A 7,500-nucleotide genomic window follows, 5' to 3' on the forward strand; every position below is an offset into this window, starting at 1 on the left:
TTACAAAAGGACCATATCTTTATGAAACTATATTTTCGATAACATTTTTATATAACTATTTTTGCGATGGCGTTTTTTTTATATAAATTTTCCTCTTGTTACATGTTGCCGTATACTACGTTAAAGTACAAAGAATGCTCTTTCAAATGATATATGGCACATTACAATTACGATTAATTTCAAACTCACAAGCGCGCACAGAATAAATTATCTACGCACACAAAAATGTCCAATTACTTCATCGTAAACTTACATACATTCACGTTTCGTAGCGTATCTGACTAAAGGATGATGATAGAAAGAAACTGAAAGGTGGATTAGAAAGCTGATAACATTTACTATATAATGCATAAATAAAATTGATAGGTATTCTCCGAAATTTTCGAGGAATTCTAAGTCAAAGTCGGACCATAATTTTTAAATTTTATGTAAATATTTACCATATTTTTCTTACATAATTTTTCCTCCTATTACATTTTGCCATAAAGTATGTAAAAGTACAAAGAATTACCTTTTAATTGGTATATGACACATTACAATTACAATTACTTTCAAACCCATAATCGCGCACTGAAAAAATTATCTATGCACGCAAAAATTATACAAAATTACGCGTTCGAGGGAGACCTGAAATCTAGCCCCGCCCCTTGTGAAACGTCATCAGTTACATCCAGCCAGACTGACGAATACCTTTTTGTACTTTTTTCCGAAAATATCATTATCGTTTGAGGCATGTATAATTAATACCTTTATGTATACAGTTTGTGTTATATGTAAACTTATGTGTTCGGAAGTATATTTATGATATGAAGTGCTAATGAGAAATTTGCTGGAAATGTGTTCCATGTATCATTGTCTTCATCATTTATTCCTTTGATACCTTATATCGTAAATGATGTCATTCTTATACTGTTGATGTTGTGTTTTTTTTTTTTTTTTTTTTTTTTGTGGTCAAGTCATGCAATTGCAACTGCCATTTTTTACACTGCCAGTATCCACATTTTCTTTGTATTTATTGTATACCAATTAGTATTCATACTAAGATTTGGAAAATATAATTAATCTATCATTCTAACCTTTAGCATAAAAAAGTTGCTTCTCAAAGTGAGGTATGAACACACTCACAGAACTAAATACATTTCTTAACAATTATTGATAATCTTGATGATAATACTACCTGAAAGAGAGAGAGAGAGAGAGAGAGAGAGAGCGTGTTGTCATGTTATGAAAAATGGACTTGAAGAGAATACAGCAAACTAGTATATAGGTAAGTAAATAAATAAGTAAAGAATAAACATAATATAAAGAAACCTGGAGTAGCTATGTGTGTTGAACTGGTATTTTTATGTGAAATAAAACAAGGCTTGATGACTAAATGAGAGAATGGGTATTAAAAAACATCAAACATGTGACCTCTTTACAGATTTTATCAAGATTTTATCAAAGACACCTTGCGATATGGATTGAACGTAGAAAAACTAAAGGTTCTTTAAGTAATTCAGTGGAGAAGCACGGGAAGTGTTACTCTTGTGACGTCACAGTATTAGCTCCGCCCCCACTGCCGAGTTGAGCAGACCCTATATATTTTGACTCTGGATGTGTGGACTATAATTTCGAGTGTTCTAATAATATTCTTTCTGTTAGTTTTAACCACTAGAACTATGAACTTTAGATATGATTCGAAAGCTAAAAGCTAATAGTTTCATCAACTGAAACGAACTGGAATTTGATATTCATATGGGTTCAATCTCCGAACGAGGATGTACAAGGATTAAAAGCAGGGAGGAAATTATTTTTCTTAAACAAGGATTAAATTTCAGTTTTAACATTGAGTTAGTTACAATGAACTTCTAAACGTATCACTTTTTATTACATTATACTAGAAGGGAGTGATATAACATTAGAATACTATTCATCACACCATTAACATGAGTAGAAAATGTTACTAATGAAATATTGACAGATTTCTCAGCGCGTATTTTTTTAAGTTTTATTATTATTATTATTATTATTATTATTATTATTATTATTATTATTATTATTATTATTATTATTATTATTATTATTTGCCCCGCTTAACTCCGAAAGCTCCTCTTTACTCTATATCTTACTAAAGAGCCTAAAACTGGAATAGCGTCAAAATATATGGCTGGTAGCCTTTGTTGCTTTTTAAGACTTCATTAATGTTGTCGATAGCGTAAATTAGGGGCCGTTAAAGGGTTAACTTCAATAAGAATACGGTTTACTTTAATTTTTGGGAGGACGATGAAGTTAGATTCGGGACTCGATGATTAAATATCCCCGAATCCATGTGAGATGCACACACAGTCCCGAAATCGACCACTGGAGCAAAAATCTAATTTGGCAAATTACCTCATACATCTACTGGGTCTCTCGGCCTGAGCGGTGATTCTTAGCATGTCTCCCAGGATGAGGTTGATTACATGATAGACAGTAAAAAACTGAATATATTACCAAAAAGAGTTTAAATCAAAGCAATTTACTCGTGGAACTTTGAAGCAAAGAACGTAAACAGAAGCAGCATATTACAATAACGACTGTTTTACCAAAAGCAATACAACCAAAATGGACACATAAAAGTTTCTAGGACTGACAATGGTCATTTCGTTTGAGGTGAGATTTCAAACGTTGAACAGCTGTTCTGGCTTAATCCAGGAATTGGATTCGCGATATGAATAGCCATTCAAGAATTACTAATACTCTCTCTCTCTCTCTCTCTCTCTCTCTCTCTCTCTCTCTCTCTCTCTCTCTCTCTCTCTCTCTCTCTCTCTCCTACAGGCTATTGAGTAGAGGATTGTTCTTGTGGTCAGTTCTAACATTTATTTCATTCTCGATATATGAGTAATGGTAACCACTCATCCAGTAGTATGCTACGTTGCTAGTGCCATTAAGCAATTTCATTTATGATACACAAGTATTCGTATTTATTGAATCTAACTCTCTTAATATCATTATAGAAAAATTGATATAATGACATATTATATGGACATAACATGTACATACAAATTTGTTGGATAATATAAGGCACAATGAAAGGATCACAAGCTTAACATATATTTATTTATCACTAGTTCAAGCTACATGTCTGGTTGCCATGAAAGTGAAAATATACATCGAGTTTGATGAAGATAAGAGAGTGTTTATCATGTAAGGAAAAGAGTGAAAAATTATGAGCTAGATATAAAGGTTGAAATTCAATGAGTGTATGAACAAAATATAAAATCTAATCCTTGGGTCAGAGGATCATCATTGTTTATAGTATAAAAGACTGGTTGAAGGACAGCTGTAATACAAAGAGTATGACCACGAAAACAAAAGTACTTACTCTAATTAGAAAAAAAGGCCCACCCAGAGGAAAATGGACAGGAAACAAACCTATACAAATTCTGTTTAGCTGAAGTATTTTAAACGGTTACTCAACTTAGAAGTAGAAAGCAACCTGGATGACATGAGAGTGGAAAGAGGTGATTATAAATTTAATATTTATGGAGGAAGCTCCAACAACTAACATTTCGGAACATGTGTACAAGAGTTTAAATATAATTTTCGGCTAATATTATTAAAATCTACAGTATCGATGGCCCTAGTTTACAAATTCGTATTTGCCATCGCTAAAATTTTGTAAATCATAGATTACAGTGTTGCTCATGTTGGTCATATTTCATGACAATGATATGGTAACTGAACTTCTTGTACTTTTCTAATCTGGAATTTTAACCTTTATCTGCTGAAGACGTCCAATTCTTTTCAAGCCCTACAGAATTGTTTTTTCTTTTTTTATTGAGTTTATATGTTTTCTACTTCACTGAATACAGTTCTTTCGATTACCTACTCTGATTGTTAAAATGACTACGATAAAAATCAATAGAATTCCAGAGCACTGATGACCTTAAACTCAGTATATTGATTTCTGCTCGTACTTTCTATATTCATCTGGTTCACTGTAAGCAGTCCTCCACTAATGACAAAATAGGGAACTGACTAGAAATTTTCGTCTTCATATACTAACCCAAAAGTAATGTAGCCATCATTATTAAGGGGAGTCAAGCATGAACCAAACCGGCTTCGACCGCCACCAACACCATGCATATATATTCCTACGGATTCCAAAGACCGTTATGCTCCGAAGTCACATATATATGTATATATACTGTATGTATATATATATATATATATATATATATATATATATATATCTCACACATATCCACAGAGACGGGATGGTTTCGCCTTTATTTCCAAGCCATTGACGAAGGACTGATACATAGTATTAGAAGTCACAAATATATGTACTATAGAGACAGTACTGACGAACATACACACAACCGTTTGAGACTGCAGATCCACCTACTGGCAGGTGTCAAGGTAGGAGTGGCTTCCAAAAATCATTTGGGTAAAATTTACAATAAATGCTCAGGGGACACTATACCGATAAACGTACCACTGTAGGAGACAAGTCTACACCTGACAGGTGTCAGAGAGATGGGGTTGGACATCTCATTACCACTGCTGCCCCCTTATATCTCTACTGCCTACCTTGAAATTTAAACAGTTTACAAATTGCATCTATATGTTTGCATCTATGTTTGCATCTATGTTGCTCAGAATATATAGATGAGGAAATAGATAAGATTCGGAATACAAGCAAGAAACTGAAATATCCGGACAGTGTACTAAACAATGCATTAGAAGCGGCAAAAAAGACCATGTGTCAAAACCAAAAAGAACCTTACAACACAAAAAATTTGTTTGTACTAACTTATAATAATAATATGAAAGATATCCCACATCTGCTGAAGAATTTTGGTGTTACTGTCGCTTTTAAAAACATTAAAATAATGAAACAGGTACTTATCAAGAACTCCCCCGACAATTCTAAAGGATGTGTATATAAAATTCCATGTAAGTCTTGTGACAACTTTTACATTGGTCAAACGGGTAAAGTACTGGAAAACAGAATGGAACAACATCAAAAATGTGTGAGGTATACACAGGGAAATAGTGGTATTTTTGTACATGTTAGTGAGAACAATCATGCTATCAATTAACTGGGAAGGGCCAAAACCGATTTGTGTTCTAATAATGCAATGGAAAGGAATATCATTGAATCTAGCTTTATAAAAGAAAGTTACAACAATAATATAAACATCAGTCAAGGAATGTATAAACTTGATACTTTAATATCAAAAGAAATTTGTAAACTGTTTAAATTTTAAGGTAGTATGTAGTAGAGACGTATAGAAATAGGATTATTATATTTGTAAACGCAGTAAGAGGGCAGTGGTGGTAATGAGATTTCCAACTCTGCCTCCCTGACACCTGTCAGGTACCCATATCAGTAGTGTCCCTTGAGAATGTATTGTAAATTTTAGCTAAATGATTTTTGGAAGCCGCTCCTGTGGGTGTATCTGCAGTCTCAAACCGTGAGTGGAGGCGGACGTGTTGGAGGTGTCTCTCTCGTTTCTTCAAAGAAAAAGGTTTTTCGCCCTTGGTGATTATAACTCTTATAGTAAGCAATGTGTTAATAGTGTCTCCATGTAATACCCGGCGTGTAAGCTGGAGAGTGTTGTGCAATTGCAGATATACTAATATTCTATGTGCTCCAATCAGTGCCTTAGAAATCTTTCAAATCACAGCTACTTGAGACCTATTGGTCCTGGGAAATGGGTAAAATAATGCAGTGTATGTGTTAGTGCTTGACCCTTCCCTTACCACAAAATGTCATCCAACCAACCTCCAACCGTTGCGCAAGTGACCCTAGCACCTACCGGTGCCTGTGCCCCACACACAAGTTCCGTACTCGCGAACAATTGTCTTTACTTTATACAATACTAATCGAACCGTTCCGATGTCGAGTCCCCTCTACAATCTCTCGGTGATGTCTTCTCCGATGAGGAAATCAACGTTGCATATACGAAATGCAAAGATCTGACACCAGAGAGCATTCTCAAGGACCGATCCGCGAAGAACTTGTCCTCTCACAAGAAAATATCATATATCACTAAGTGGCTAAGGACCTGCTCGGTGGAAATCTACACTGATGGCCCTTACAATCTGCCTCTAAAGGGCCCTGCTGACCTAAGCCTATCTGCAGTGTACCACACGGCAGAAAATGCCTTCCAAACAGCAAAATCCCTCTCATAAATAATTGAAAAAAACTCGGAAAAAATCAAGGAGACAAATGATAAATTATCAAGAATCTGGGACGTGATCAAAAGACTACAGGAATCCCTAGACAGTCTTAAAATGGTGGAAACAAATAATCTCACACAGATCTGGGATGCGATTAAAGGAGTGCAGGGATCGATAGACAATCGCACAGATAGCCACCAGACTCCTATGAATGCGGCATCCAGTTTTTCCTCGTCTCCCAGCAACACGGAAATGCCCCCATCACCTATAGACCGTTCTGAGGAGACTGTTGGTCTCCCAACCTCTTCTCCCTCCCCAGTGCCTCCGGTGGAAGATAGATCTCCGGTGATGATTATCAGCCCTCATGATCCTCCCCACCCTATGCAGATGACAGTCATCATGAGGGGTCTGGCAGCTGGCAGATACAAACAAGCAGAAAGAAGAGAAGAACCTCTTATTTGGCCGCTGGACCGGAGCCCAACATTTATGTTTCACCTGAGAAGAGATGTCACGAAGTAATTCACAATCTCCGCTCATCGGTGACGCTAGATGCCATAGTGGAGAGAATCATGTTTCTCACTGGCTCTGACCCACTCATCTCTCACGAACTCCCATGCAGAAGTAAACATAATGTGGCCGACAGGATTACCTGCCTATTTCAACACCTCGACGTTCTTAAAGGCGAGAATTTCGGTCCTAATATATTAGTTTCAAGATATAACCTAATCCGGGACCAACCACCCCCAGGGGAACTTACTGACACCCCAGCCAGGGTCATTTCCACCGCAAGTGCCAGCCAACCACCCACGGCGAGTGACTACCCACTCCCCCTGGATAACAACCAATCCACCCAAATGATCAACACATTCATCTCCCATCTTCGTGAGTAGCCATGGCTACATTAAACATAATCTCGTGGAATATTTTTGGCCTCAAGCAGAACATCCCTCTCCTAAAAATTTTCTGCAAAAACTTCAATGGCATCATTGCATTGCAAGAAACGCTCCTCTGGCCACATGACCTTGTCATCTGCAATTCAATTCATGAAGACTTCAGAACCTTCTCGACTTCATCGATGCAAGTTACAGATCAAATCATAGCCGGTCGCCTAAAACGGGGCCTTTCTTTCCTGTGGCAAATCGTTAGACAATTTGATAAAGGTGATGACCTAGAGGAGTGACAGATTGCTGGGGCTTCAAGTGACAGTAATGAACTCTAAAACCCTAATAATTAATGTTTATATGCCATGGGAAAATAACAATAATTTTGATCATTACTGCATGATCCTAGGGGAGTTACACAGTATTATTCATGATTCTCCTGCTGATCATATTTGTATAATCGGGG

This window comes from Macrobrachium nipponense, chromosome 42, assembly GCF_015104395.2.
Source record: "Macrobrachium nipponense isolate FS-2020 chromosome 42, ASM1510439v2, whole genome shotgun sequence".
Taxonomy (NCBI): Eukaryota; Metazoa; Arthropoda; class Malacostraca; order Decapoda; family Palaemonidae; genus Macrobrachium; species Macrobrachium nipponense.